The sequence below is a fragment of the Carcharodon carcharias genome, chromosome 11 (genome assembly GCF_017639515.1).
Source record: "Carcharodon carcharias isolate sCarCar2 chromosome 11, sCarCar2.pri, whole genome shotgun sequence".
Classification (NCBI taxonomy): Eukaryota; Metazoa; Chordata; class Chondrichthyes; order Lamniformes; family Lamnidae; genus Carcharodon; species Carcharodon carcharias.
Window position 1 is genome coordinate 36,429,185 of NC_054477.1, and position 15,761 is coordinate 36,444,945.

Sequence of the window (15,761 nt, forward strand, 5' to 3'; positions counted from 1 at the left end):
GGTTTGAAATGTCTAGCGGCCCGTGCAACCTCCTGACCGGGAGGAAGGTAACCTGTCGGGCGGGGTTTGGTTTTGGGACCGGTGACCTCAGGACAGCAGTAGTCAAAGTTATTTTTGTGGAGCTTACAGGGGCAGCCTGGTCACCCCTGGGTGTTGATAGAAAATAATTCACATCAGGGATGCTTAGTGCACTTGCACTTTAGTCATGAAGGCTATCCACTCAATTATCCTCTTGTGTTTGTTTCTCATTAGGTTATACTGGAGGTGGGAGAATGGAAGAAAACCTTAATAAGTAATTCAGCAATGTAAAACCACTGCTATGCTCAACTCGGAACATTGCATCTTTTATTTTCTCTTCAATAGTTTGTGATAATCCTGTGAGGTGCCATTCCTTTCAATTGCAGCTTATAGTTGCTGTACCTTCAGCTCTAAGATCCTATTGGCAGACACATTTCCACCTCAATGACTTTGAGTATAACTTTTGCTGTATAACTACATATTAAAAAAGGCAGTAATGAAGTGATCTGTGTAATCTGAAATGTTCACATATGATTATTTTAGCCCTCAGTTTGGTTTACAGCACAAAATCAAAGGTCCTGATATATGCACAGTTTTGCATTTGTTATTGCTTAAAGGTGTTTGTTGCTCTTCAAAGGGAAGCTGTTATAATGTAGTTCTGTTTTCTGAATAAAGGCAGCATGAATAACTTGCTCATGAGGGGATTTGAACTGACTTATCGTGTCTTTTATTTTTAAGAAGAATATTATTTCTTTGCTTAGCATTTTCTGTCTCTTATATTCCAGATGCTTCCTTTCACCACCATGTCGTCTTTCTGCCAGATTGTCAGGGGGTGGTGTGGTGGGGAGCCTGGGGCCTGGACTTACTTTTGCAGCTGCTGCCAATAGTGCTTTATGAATTATAATCTGTACTCAGCCAACAGGAGATACTCTGGATGACTAGTCCTGCCAATTTGTCTACTGTTTCTAAGGCAGAGAATTACAGTGTGCTTCAAGTGGGCCAGCCAAAATGTCACAAGTTCACTCAATGCTGTCGTTTTTGGCTTTTGGGCGACTGAATGGTGGAGCGTGCTAGATGATAGTCCACAGCCATGGTGAAGTGATGGCCTCTGGTCTCATCAACTTCAGGCTGGCAAGCTGCAGGGGGACTAATAGGTATCCCAATCCTGCTCATTGGACTGAGACCTCCCACCTTCAGGCTTAGCTGGCACTGAGCAACGTAAGTGTGTGGTGGGTGGGAAGAGGATTAGAGTGGGTCATGATTGGGAGGGGGCTCAAACTGGTAATTGAGCTTGATCTTTATTCCACTGAAGTTCACAAAACAATAGTGCTAACTCTTTTTGGAGACTTGTTCACCATTCTCACTGTCACTTTTACTTGGTTTAAACTTATGAATCTTAGGAAAACTTTATTTTCAAAGCCAATGGAAAATGAAAACTGTTGTGCTGTAAAATCAGCTGCAGATTCATTACGGCTGTTTCTCGCTGCTGGAGTAGACCAATTTCACCCTCAAGCTCTACTGTTAAACTTGACTATGCCAAAACCAGGAATTTCGACCAACATTTCTATAATTTTATTTTATAGCCTACTCTTCCAGTCTGCATTTATGGTTGATCAGGCTTTATTTATAAGCTTAGGAACCTAACTAATATCAAATGTGAATCCATTTAATATATATTAATACCTATCCATCCATAATATTCTCTAGAGGTTCGAAGAATGAGAGGTGATCTCATTGAAACCTACAAAATACTTTAAGGAATAGACAGAGTAGATGCAGGTAAGATGTTTCCCTGGTTGGGGAACCTAGAACCAGGGGACACAATTTCAAAATAAGGGGGAAGCCACTTAGGACTGAGATGTGGAGAAATTTCTTTACTCAGTGGGTTGTGAACCTTTGGAACTTCTACCTCAGAGGGCTGTGGAAGCCCAGTCATTGAGTATATTTAAGGTAGAGATTGATAGATTTCTGATTAATAATAACATAAAGGGTTATGGGGATAGTGTAGGTAAAAGGCTTTGAAGTTTTCGATCAGCCATGATTGTATTGAATGGTGGAGCAGGCTCGAGAGTTGTTTCTATGTTCCTGTAATTAATAAATTCTCTCATTTGTTAAATACCTTTTAACGAAATATGGGCTTTGATCGTTTTTCAATTAACTTTTTAAAGTGTCACTAAGTCATCGGCCTAAACAGCACACACTTGCTTCCTTTTCCACTATGTTTCCTTGATGGGTTTTCCAGTTAATGCAGTCTTTTAAATGGGGGCTAAAAAAATGCATCTCAGTCTGATTTGTTCATTCAAATGATATGAGCAGGTCAAGCTATGATCTTTATGTCTCCTGATTAACCTGAAAACCAGCCCTGGAGCCAGCTTTCAGTTAATCAGAGACTGATTTAAAGTTGTGTGGGTCACAACCAGACACTACGTGAATAGTTGAAGTACAGCCAAAAAGGAAAACCACACTTTTAAGCTTAAAATGAGTAGATGGAGAGTTAAATGGTGTGTCCAACTAATTAAGATCATAAAATAAAAATTAAAATAGGATGATGATAATAGAGAATGTGATAAAAGGAAAAAGGGACCAGAGTAAATGTGAGATGTTTAAAATGGCATCTTTATATTTATAGCAAGTAGTATGAATTAATATTATAGTAATAAAATTACCCCTGATCTGAGCAGCATTATTCTTGTATTTTAACTTAACTGTGAGATAAAAATGCAAACAAAATGCATAGCCCAGGAAACCCGAAATTTCCTGTCTTTTGTAAAATGAAATGATCTTTATTCTTAGAACCTATGTGTGCTTGAATCAGTGCATGTATTATTGTCTAAATATAATTAAGAATAAATGCAATATGGGGTTGGATTTCCCAGCCAAAAATTCGAGGGCCACCCATGCACGATCCTAAAAGCTGCCCTGCAGCAATTTAACACTGAGAGCATCATTAATTGCTTTGGGGCGAGACTTCCACCTCTACCTCAGGAGGAAATCCTGCCTTAGATAGCACCTGGCCAATTAGATGGCTGGCAGCTCTGTAGTCCCAGCAACACCAGCTGGAGGAAACCACAGCTGGGACTACAGGCAGTCCCGCCACACTGAGGAGCCCAGGTAAGTCTGGGGTCAGGGATCTCAGTAAAGGAGGTGAGGGGAGGGGGTGGGGCTAAAAGTGCTGGGCTTCCTGCATTGCGGGAGTCTCTCCCCGCCATAGATAAAATCCTAGAAGGGAAAAACAGTTCAGAACGGTATCCTAAATTCCCAGTTTTTACTGGTGTTCCATTTTAAGGCACATGGGGCAGGATTTTTGCCCTTGGCGGGGGTGCTCAGTGGGGGCATGCAGGGGTGGTTGGGAAGCCGACCACCACCCGCGATCGGCTCCGCACCGCGATTTCCCGCAAGCAGGCCAATTAAGGCCTGCCTTTGTGGATTGTGAGCAGCAGCGCTGTGCGGGCGGGGGGAGGAGGGAGAGCTGGGCCTAGCCCGCAGTTTGTGCGTGCGTGAAAAAGAGCGCTTCAATCTCCCTGAGCCACAGAGCTGCCTCAGGGAGATTCAACCACAGTGTAAAAAAAGTGACAGGAATAAGAATTTAATGAAACATGCCCCCTTGTGTGCCTCTGTCACATGAGCTGAGGCATGTTTTTAATTCAAAAATAAAGCTTTAATTTAATGTTTATTTGCTTTAGGAAACCCATCCCACCCGTGGATGAGGTTTCATAAAAAATGTAAAGGCCGCTTGGCCTTTTTGCCCGCCTGCCAACTATTAGGTTGGACAGGCAGCGTAAATTTGAGTTTAATTAGATTGTTAATGGCCTTAATGGGCCTTTTAATTATTGGTGGGCGAGCAGCCGACTCCGGTGCACGTCCGCCGAACTAAATATCATGAGACTGTGCGCTGGCATCGGGACGCACACCCAGCATCATCACGCGTCATTCTACACTCAGGCGTGATAGGTCATGCACCTGCACGCCCAGCAGAATATTCTGCCCGTAAGACCAGTTCGGACCAGTATTCTAAATTCCCAGTTTTTACTGGTTTTTCCTCCTGGGACACCAATGGGGGCAGAATGAGAATCTTAATTGGCAATTAACTGGCTCAAGGTGGGTGGGCTGCCCAACACCTCTCTCCTCCCCGTAAAACTCTAGGCAGGCTGGGGGGTGGATGGGGAGGCAGTGGGAAGGCCACCTGCCCCCACTTTCAAACCTGCTGGTGGGGGTAAAATCCAGGCCATGCTCTTCAGTAGAGCTGTAATCAGTAGTGAATATATACTGGTTAAACCAAGGGGTTTCCACAGCGAGGCACAGCTTGCTGGGAAAACAGGTGCTCGAAATTTTCTTTGAAGCCCATGCTCCTAATCTCAACACCTACGACTTAGAGCTTGGGATCAGTGTCTATCCTGATGGATGAGGCATGGCTGTGAATAACTCCCCTCATGTCCATCAGCTCACTCTGCTGAGGGATTTGAGTTTTCAACCCGGGATCAGGAGAGCTATAAACTTACAACAGCTGCAGCATTATTTACAATGGAACAAACAAACTCTGCGAGATAGGTTTGTCACTTGCCAATTTAAGCACATTGCAGTGTCTGCAGCAAAATGGGCAGCAAGGCCACAGGGGACAAGATATTTCTCTTAGACCGATTCCCACTGCAACTTCAGAGGAACTTGACTCCTTCCCCACCTATGGCTGCATGGCTGGTGTTTCAGGGTCGCTCTTATTTACATAAACTGCCAACTGGATTCCCTGAAAGAGGAAAGGAAATTGCTGTTAACAGACCTGGAGCACCTGCATGGGGTTCAGGGATTTCACTATTACATTCCCCTCTGTCAGACACAATCCGAGACACCTGCAAGGCATCATCAAGGATCAGAAAGTAATAACGGACACGGAGGGCCAGATACAAGAAGGAAAATTTTAGTTCAACCACGCCGACTGATGCAAAAAAATTTCTCCTCTCTTTTAATATCCAATTGTTTTTATTTAGAAAGATTCCAGTGTTTTCACTTATGCTGCTCTTTCTTGAAATCTATTCCAGATGTGGATCTTGTGTGAAAAAAGAGTTTTCTAGCCACTGCTAAACTTACATTACAAGAGTCAGCCTTAGTTAATTGACAGCACTCTCATCTCTGAATCAGAATGTTTCCACTCCAAAGACTTGAGCACATAATCAAGGCTGACACATCAATGCAGTACTGATAGAATGCTGCACTTTCAGATGCACTGAGGCCCCATCTGTCTTCTCAGCAGGATGCACAATATTTACCCCTCAACCAATATCAAGAAGGACAGATTATACAGTCAGCATCTCATTGCTGTTTGCGAAACCAAAAGTAGTAATGGGCTGCGGAGAGACAATGGAATGGCTGCTGATCTGACCTTCTGCCCCGGCTGCTGGAGTTACACCAAGAAATTAGCGCAGCAAAAAAAAATCTCCTCAGTGTGTCCTTTTTGCATAATGTGCCTGAAAGCACATGTGAATGTCCAAAATGATTAAAGAGTAATAATACACTCACTGGAGTCGATGATGTGTTCTTGGCACTTGGATTGCTATTCCTTGTGGTGCTTGCCTGTTGTGTATTGAAGTGGCCTTGCACTACAAAATGAAGCCAGTTCATTTAAATACCCACACAATGTACCAATGTACCTGCGTGCTACATGTTCATAGGCTCACATAGATGGCGGCTGGTTCACATGCTTGCCTGATGTATTTTTCAGACTTCTTATACACCACATGGTAGGACGAGGCCCCACAGAACTGGCATTAGTGAATCTTGCCAAAGGCATAAAAGCAAAACACTGCAGATGCTGGAAATCTGAAATAAAAACAGAAAATGCTGGAAAAACTCAACAGGTTTGGCAGCATCTGTGGAGGGAGAAACAGATTTAACGTTTCGAGTCTGTATGACTCTTCTTCAGAGCTAAAAAGAAGTAGAAATGTGATGGATTTTATACTGTTTAAGAGCAGGTGCAGCAAAATAGAAGGCCGGGGTAGGTGGGAACTAAGCAGGAATTTTACAAAGATGTCATGGACACAGGACAAAGAGACAGGACCATCCTAATGCATACTGGAGGAACAGCACCTCATCTTCCGATTAGGCATTTTGTAGCCATCCGGACTTAACATTGAGTTCAACAATTTCAGACCAAAAATTCTATCCTCCATCTTTACCCCTTTTTAAATCCAAGTATTTTATTTATTTATTTATTATTGATTTTCTTTGGTTCAACATCACCAACCCCCTCTGCTCCCACCACCAGGGACATCTGTCACTTTCTATGTTGTGCTTTCACAGAGCGCTGACCCTTGTTCTGCTATTAACATGTTCTGCTATCTTACCTTATGCCACTATCAGCACCTTCTTTATTTTTTAACATTACCATTAACACTCCTTTTGTCCAGTGTCTATGACATCTTTGTCAAATTTCTCCTGAGCTCCCACCTATCCCTGACCTTCTATTTCACTCCAGTATAAATTCCATCACATTTCTACTTCTCTTTAGTTCTGAAGAAGTCATACGGTCTTGAAATGTTAACTCTTTTTCTCTCTCCACAGATGCTGCCAGACCTGCTGAGTTTTTCTGTTTTTATTTGCCAAAGGCATGTGCACCTAAGTTTGGAGGAACCTCTGGAAAATCTAAGCATGGAGGCAATAGAGGGAGTGGGAAAGGGAAGGTTGCAGGCTTCTCCGATGGCCAATATCAGGTATTAGGAACATAGGAACAGGGGGTAGGCCATTTGGCCCTTTGAGCCTTCTCCCTCATTCAATAAGATCACGGTTGATCTGACTGTAGCCTCAGCTCCATTTTCCTGTCTGCCCCCTACATTGATTATTATTCTTCTGATTCACTTACTTGCTTATTCATTCCATCATATGCAGGCATATACTGTAGCACTGCAACACACAATGTCCAATGATGTTTGCATTATTCTTTGCAATGTGCTGACAATACAGACTTTAGTACCCACAGCACTAGTATGTATTCAGCACGAACAGTTTTCAGTTGGGTGCTAATAAGACCTGTTCAGCACCCACAATAATAATTTTGAGCCATAGATAATCATTTTTATCATTGATGGCCAGGATTTTCCTCTGCTGCATATTGGACCTGGGTTAGTGTCATTCCAAAGAATTAAGTTAGGATTATGTACTGAATAGTGATATCTGAGTCCCTAACATGTTACAGAAAATAACGGAAAATGAAATAATTTACCTTAATATATTTTTTTCTTTCTGAGTATAAATTACTAACTATATCAAAAATTATATAGAATATTAAATGCAGGGATCAAATATTACCCATAGTTAATCCATTCCGATGTATTCAGTGTTCAAATATTCCAAAAAATATCTTAAACTAAGGCAACTGAAAGGAGATTTTTTATGGTAAACAATATGGACTAGTAAACCTGGAATATTTATTCAAGGTGAATTATGAGCATAGGACAAGGGCACTCAGGTTCAAACTAGTAAAAGCCAAATTTATAGCTGATGCCAACACGTAGAATGATCTGGTAACAGAGTTGTTTACGAAATAATTGGAAGAGGGTGGGGGATGGGGGAGTGGTTCTAAGGCGCTCCTTCTTAGATTTATTTTGTGACAAGTAACTGCTTGGTATTGCAGATACTCTTTCATGAAATAATTCATGAATGGCATTCAAGTCTAAATATTGCTAAGTATTTTTCATAGTGCATTTTGTTCAGCTCCATGTGTAGTTCTGCGCTGATGACAGGACTAAGAAGTTGGTCACAGATGTGATACATCATGAATGGAGGGGCTTCAGCTACCGTATTTATAGTAGTGTAGGGTGAAGCTAAATTGAACCACTTCCCACTGCCTTCAGGCTTTGCCTTGCACTCTACATAATTAAGTGAAATAACTAAGGGAAATAATGGGCAGAATTTTCCCGTTGGTGTGCGGGGGCAAGCCCCGCACGTCCGCGTGTAAAATTACGCACGGTGATGTCAGGCAAGCGTCCTGACGTCACCACGCACCATTGTGATATTTTGTTGGGTGGGCGCGTGATGCTGCCATATCCGCCCGCCATGAATTAACGGGCCACTTAAGGCTCTTGACTCACCAATTGACTCCGATTTCTCGATGCCCATGCAATCTTTGGGTTGGCGCACGGGTGCAATGGGCCGGTGGGTAGGAGACATTTGTATAAACCTCATCCATGGGCAGAACAAGAGGGCTCAGTGGGGTCGTGAGTGTGCTCTGTCAAATATTGATTTTTCAAAGTTATTGAAATTTTCCTGTGATCTGCATAATTCAAAATGCATACCAGCTGCTTTTTCTGGACTCTTAACCTTCAGGTCAGCACTCTGCAGTGAGTAATTTTTTTGGGCCTGCAGGTTTCAGGGAGCCTTCCCTTAGCCTGGGAATGGGAGCTGAACTGTCCACTGGAGACACCTCCTCTGAGGAGGAAGGGAGAGCTAGAAGGGGGAGGAGGCCAGGAGTCCACATTCAGCCTCCAGGGGTGCCATCTTTGGGAGGACAGGCACAAGCAAAAGGGGCACAGGGCAAAGAGGAAGTCCAAGGCGGAAGGGGCTGCAGAAGATGCCACTATTCTGCTGCCAGGGTATACAGGTGGTGAAGTAGCCACCTCAATATGTCCGATGTGCAGTGTCAAAGGAGGCTCAGTATCTCAAGGGAGACAGTCAACTACATCTGTCAAATGATAGGACCTGAGATCTCCGCTAACTGTGTGGGTGGAAACCCCATGCCAGTGGCTCTAAAGATCACAGCTGCCCTCAACTTCTATGCCTCTAGCTCCTTCCAGGGCTCGGTAGGTGATCTTTGCAGTGTCTCCCAATCAGCTGTCCACACTTGTGTCAAACAGGTTACAGACGCTCTGTTCAGGCATGCATTGACTTTCATCCATTTCTGTTGGGACCTGGCAAGCCAGACACAGCGAGTCAGAGGCTTTGCAGTGATTGCTGGCTTCCCCCGCGTCCCAGGTGCAATAGACTGCACACATGTGGCCATCAAGGCGCCAGCAGGTGAGCCTGGTGCCTTCCGCAACAGGAAAGGCTTCCACTCCATGAACGTGCAGATAGTGTGTGACCACAGGATGCTGATTCAACAAGTCCATGCAAGGTACACAGGCAGCTCCCATGACGCCTACATCCTCAGACACTCCCAGGTGCCGGGGCTCTTCAGTGCTCCAGCCCAGCTTGATGGGTGGCTGCTGGGTGACAAGGGCTAACTCCTCAGAAGGTGGCTCATGACACCTCTGCGCCATCAAAGAACAGAAGCTGAGCAGCAGTAACATAGGAGCCAATTCTCCATAAGGGCTGTGGTAGAGAGAATCATCGGTCTTCTCAAGATGCGCTTCCGATGCCTGGACCACGCAGGGGGTGCACTCGAGCACCCCCCAGATTGTGTGTCGGTGATAGTGGTTGCATGCTGCGCTCTCCACAATCTTGCGCTGGAAAGGGGGGACACAGTGGATGATGAAGACATTGACGCAGTGGCTGCGGCTGCACACGATGAGTCCAGCAGTGAGTCCGGGGATGAGCATGCACAGGGAAATGCTGAGGGGGTAGACGCTGACCCGGGCATACTCCAGGGAGGCAGGGATACCTGGGAGGCTTTAATCCAATCAACCTTCAGCTAGCACACCACAGATGGACCTCCAGGTCAAACCTGGGCTGTAGGCTCCATACTTGACACCTTAGTGCAAAATCTGCCTGGTTAGGAACAGTAACTAAGGGCCTTGTTAATAAAGCTGAATATCCCACAAAGCACTCGTAACATTTTTGGAATCCATGCACATGCAGAAGGAAAGATGGTCATGGTCACATGTCTGAATTTAATATCGCAGCCAAAGGAACTTAAGCTAAAAAAATGACAAAGATGTTCCAATTCAAAGCAAATCATAAGGGCCTCATCTCAGGCTAACACAAAAGCACCAGTGATAAACCCATAGTGTGCCTAAGGTGCCTTATGTTTATGTTTCCGGGTGCTACGTCTTGGCACTGACCCATCGCTGGGAGTGGCATCTGAGACAGCCTGCTGACTCTGCTGTCCTGTTGGCCTTGATGACCTTGGCGGTCGTCCTCTGGCCCAGTGGAGCCTGTACTGGCCCCGGTTGGAAGGGATCTGCCAGTTCCACATCTGGCATCTCCACAGTTGTTGCAGCCTCACCGGGTGCAACGGTCACTGGGAGAGGGGGAGAAGAGTTGTTGCCCTCATCTGGAGCGCCCTGTGAGATACCTGCAGAGACGACAAGCAGCTGCTGTGCTGATGTGAGGTCTCTTTAGACCTCCCTGCTCATCGTGAATGGATGGGCATTGAGCTGGGAAAAATGGTGCTCAGACCATCTCCTACACTGGCACTGACCAGCTGTGGTCAATGCCAATGTGAGGGCTTGCTGGTCTGAGTGCACCCCCAGGACGACCTGATGTGTATCTCCTTGGAGGACACATGGCGCTCGGACATGTGGCTCATTGCCTTGGCGATCATCCACATAGAGTCATCCACCACGGACACCAAGCCAAGCTAGCCTCATGTATCTCACCCAGATGCTCCCGCACACCCGGCAACATTTCCTGCGTTTGCTGCATCGCAGACAATTCCAGAGGCACATCATCAGGCACCGACTGAGCATGTGCCTGGTCCCCTGCAGACCTCCGACTGCTGGTGCCATGGGCACTCTATGTTTCTGCCAGCTCCTCCAGTGACTGTGAAGTGCCCTCACCGCTGTGCCCTGGGACACTAGCCAATGTTCTGGCTCCCACTGAAGTGCTAGTATCTGCGCTGGTGCCTGCCTGGCAGAAATGGTGTGACGCTGGTGAGACTTCAGGCCCCTCAGGTGTGAGAGGGGGCCTCTGCTGCTCCTCCTCGCGGCCCTGCTTCATTGATGCTGAAAGGAAGAACAATGACATTGGATCAGTTAACGTGGAGACAATGACAAAGTGCATCCCTGTCCCTCGGATCATTATGCGCTCATCCTTCCATAAGCAATGGCAAAGCCATGATGCATAATTAAATCAATTAACATTCAGCATGGCTATGGCTGTTGGAAGAACAATGCTGACCTCACTGCTGGGCATACATACCTGGCTGTGGCACCCCAGCCTCACCGACACCAGTGGACCTGGGTGCATGGCTCTTCTCCAAATCCAGGGCCTCCTGCTCAAACCGGCTGAGAATGGCTAACTGCGCCTGGCTGCTGCCAGTCCTCACACACTCTACCGCATTAGGAGCATTCTTCTCCTGAAAATGAGAGAAGAGTATTGATTAGTGCAAATTATACAAGTCCCAACCAGAGTAGGACATAAAGGGGCTCCAGTGCCTCCTCACCCCACTGCTGCCGAACACACACACAAAGATGCTAGGCCTGTTCTCCAAACCCCCCACCCCACTTCGTCCACATGCTGCCTACATCACATTAGGCGCCACATGGTATATCCTTCCATAGCAAGGAGATGCAAGCACGTGGCGTGCAGATGGTTTGTTGCCACAAGAAGCTCCCCTCCCAGCATGTCTTCACCCTGACTCAGACATGTCCTGGAGTTCCAGCACTGCGCCTAGGTACAGCTCCTCCAGGTTACTCCCAAAACAGTCATGTGGGTCTCAGTGTCCCACATGCTGCGGGTACAGAACCCATCTCTTCACCACCCTCTCAGGGTGATCTCAGCATAGGCAATATCTGCTGGTCCACCCAGCAAAGGACACATGCCCTCAATGATTCAGTGCAGTCACTACACTCAGACTTGGGGAGGATGGGGTGCAGCAGGGGGGAAGGCCGACCTGCTGGGTTGAGTGACCAATGCCAACATTGTACTCACCCTTCCAGAGCGCAACAAGTCATTGAAGCTCTTACGACTCTGGATCCAGATGTGCTGCACCATGTTGCAGGAGCTCACCACCTCCGCCACCTCCTCCCAGGCACGTTTCATCATGTCAGGATGGGGGGGGCCTCCTCCTCCCATCCTGGGGAACCAGCACCTCCCGCCATGCTGCCAGCTCCTCAAGGAGGGCAGCAAGGCAGCCATCCAAAAAATGAGGAGCACACCAATGGCCTACCCTCCGGCCTGGCCTGTCCCAATGGTCTATCTTCCAGACTTGCGTCACCTACACAGGCCCTCTGCGCAGCCTTTTGTCCAGCCATTGTGAGCAGCCTTTCTGAGGCTCCCAGGCCTTCCTTGTGCCCGCCACCACCCGCCCACTCCTGCTATGCACAGGAGCCGTGAAGTACTTGCCCTGGCATTGCACTGAAAGCCAGCAGGGAAAAATCGATTTGCATGTGCCCCCTGCAAATGCCTCTCCCTTGATATCCTATGTGCAATGCTCATGAGCGCTGCGCAAGGTTGTGTGCACTCACCCCCGAGTTCCTCTTGAAGTTCAGCTCGCCAGGTGCAGGCCTTTTAAAGGCAGTCGTGAAGCACGTTGTTCTGAAGTCACGCCGACATGGGCAGTAAATCTGATGTGTGGGAATAATTCTGGTGAGCAGGGCTTATAATTAAATGCAAATGTATTAAAAATACATTCCTGCAGCGGCGGGAAATGCAACCCACCATTGACAGGCAAGCAGACAAATGGAAGCTGGATTCATGATTGTGTAAAACCTATTATTGGCCTTCTCAACATATCGTTCCCCCACCCCCTTCCACCATGACACCCAACACCAACGGGACTAGAAAGTTCCAGCCTTAGGGTCAGTGTGGTGTTGAGCAGAGATGTGTTAAGATCTAGACATGGAGATAGCTCCTTGCCTGTACACTTTTCAGTATATATGTATATAGTTACAAGTAGTTAATAAAAACTTGCTGTTAACATACAGAAAACTATAAAGACTTCCTTAACAAACACATTCTGTAACGAATACCTTTACAACATGGTGGCAGCTAGGAGTCAAATAACCCTCAACCTCACAAGAATGCTGAAAAAACTAAAAAAAAAGAAAATCTTCAATGGATTCTGAACTGAAAGAAGTTCCCAACTGAAGTGATTGATGCTGACAGAATTTGCCAGGAACAGCTCGAGGCAGATGAAACTGGAAGCTAAAGGCAGAAGTTTTACTGCAGCAGAGGACTCCATAGAATCTCCATTGGAAGTCTAGCCTCAGCATACAGAGTCCATAACCTGCAAGGGTGAGTCAAATATTTTTAACTTCCAGGCTGCAGCCAATCCTGAGAAGCCCCTTTTACTAATTCAGTCTGAAGCGCTGTTTGAATGAGACCCATCACTAATCCCAGTCAACTCCAAGAGTTAACATGTGGCCTCTGAGTTAAAAAAGAAAAAACAAATTATAATTAACTTACTCAACTCTCAGGAATCTCGCGACCATCCGAATCCTTAAACAGCAAACCTGTGGTTAATTTAAATGCCTCGTTACTCACAATGTTACATTGCTGAATAAATCAAACTGGCAGGCAGCTGACCTATGCAGCCATTGTTAAAACATTTTCAGCCAGAAGTGCACGTCCTCCAACTTGCGGAGCCTGTCAAACCCGAAAAAGGGCAGGAAGATCGGGGAAAAGAAGCAGCAGCTGTGGAGCCATTTTGTAGGAAAATAAATGGTTCCTGCACAGCCATTCTTAAAGGGCAACATTTAAAGCAGTGATTGCAGGAGAGATATTAAGTCACCATGGGTCAAAAATCCAACTTACCAGATAGTTTTGGACTAACCCAGGCCAAATCCAACAGGACACTTGGCATCCTTGAGGGACGACTTTTCGTGTTACTTGAGTACATCAGGTCTCAGTATAAAATCAGAGGAAGACCAGATTATTGCCTTTTATCCCTGGTTTGGTGATCTTGCTAATCACATTGTTCTAATGTAAGGTATTGATGAATCCACAACCAGCCTTGAAGTACTATTAACAGCCTTTGATGAATCTTTTAATCTTCAAGCTGAGAAGAGTTCAAAGCTTAAAAAGAGGCATAAAAAGCCCCCAGCAAAATGACTAAAAGGCAAAATACAACAGCCAAACAAACCATATGAGGGTACCAGAAAGTCACAGAACCTTCTGGAAGCCCCAATAATAAACCTTTATGCAAAGCCCGAGACAGAAGTCCCAAATTATTTCCTTTTCAAAGGTGTGGACACATTTCCAGAACTGTACCAGAACTTGTACCAACTATACTAGGAAAAAGCCCTGCAGCATGTGGATCAAGAAAAAGCAGAAATACAATCAGACAATGCTCGTCTCAAAGGTGAGTTGGATGTACTCAACCTGAAGTACAGCCAGGCATGACAGCAGACAAGAAAGGCACTCACAGAAATCATTGCCTTGAAAGGCCCTTTAAAGAACCAATACATACTCCAGGAAAAGCACGAATAATTGGAAAAGATGTTGAATTGGAAAAGATGTTCAGAAAAATTGAGCAATCAGCAATGGCAAAGCTATACATTGATACACAGGGTGAGAAGACAAGAGCTGAACAAGAAAGTAAACAGTTGAGAGAGCAGTTGTTTGTCCTTCAGGATCAGATTCATTACCCTTTAGCAAGATGGAATAAAGAGTACCTTGAGCAACAGAATAGCAGCACAGCAGAACCATCTCAATGAGACTCTGATAAATTACAAGGAAATTCAAGATGAAGTATTTGGGTTTTGCAATGAAAGTAAAACCTGTTGAAGGACCTTCACTTGCTACAAGGATCCCTGATGTCCGAGTTTGTTCTTCAGGAACATTACAAAGTGAAACCAAATGAATTTATTATCAAGTTGAAAGAACTGACAAACCAGTTTTCAGGGAAGACCATAAGACCATAAGACATAGGAGCAGAAATTAGGCCATTCGGCCTATCGAGTCTGCTCCACTATTCAATCATGTCTGATAAGTTTCTCAACCCCATTCTTCCGCCTTCTCCCCGGAACCTTTGATCCCCTTACCAATCAAGGATCTATCTATCTCGGTCTTAAATACACTCAATGATCTGGCCTCCACAGCCTTCTGTGGCAATGAATTCCATAGATTCACCACTCTCTGGCTAAAGAAGTTTCTCCTCATCTCTGTTCTGAAAGGTCTTCCCTTTACTCTGAGGCTGTGCCCTCGGGTCCTAGTCTCTCCAACTAATGGAACCATGTTCCCCATGTCCACTCTATCCAGGCCTTTCAGTATTCTGTAAGTTTTAATCAGGAATGTTCCCTATTCTGGGAGGAAGCCGAGAGATACAAGACAGAGACTGTAGCGCTAAAGGAAACAGTTGCACATTTGAAAGGAACCTTGGAAAAATATTCATTCCCAAAGAGATATACAAGAAGATGAAAATCAAGAACATAAATTGGCAAGTGAAGGTAGAAGTTCTCACAAAAGAGTGTGAGGGCTTTCAAAAATACTTTGAAAAACACAATTGCAGAATGTGAACTTGCTCTGCCAAGGAAAAACTAATCAGTGGGAGAGAATACAACATGGGACATCAAACAGTTGATGTGCATCATCCATCACCAGCCTCGCTCTCTCCTGAGCAGGGATGCCTGTATCACCCTGGATCTCCTCCAGATGGTGGAGGATGTTAAGGCTACCATTGTCATTAGCCAGCCAGAACAGCATGGTTCAGAGTACTCAAACACTAAAGAGTATTCAGACTCGGATTTCACCTTCAATCTCTCTTCTCCCTCTGTGGAGCAGGTTTGCCCATTATCATTGCAGGTTCTAGAAAGCCCCCGATGGTCAGACCAACCTACCGCCCACAAAATTACCATCACACCTCTGGTGGAAGTGGTACCAGAGAATGATCAGCAGCCTGACATGCCTGTACCTCCTACTATGATGATGGTACAGCTGGT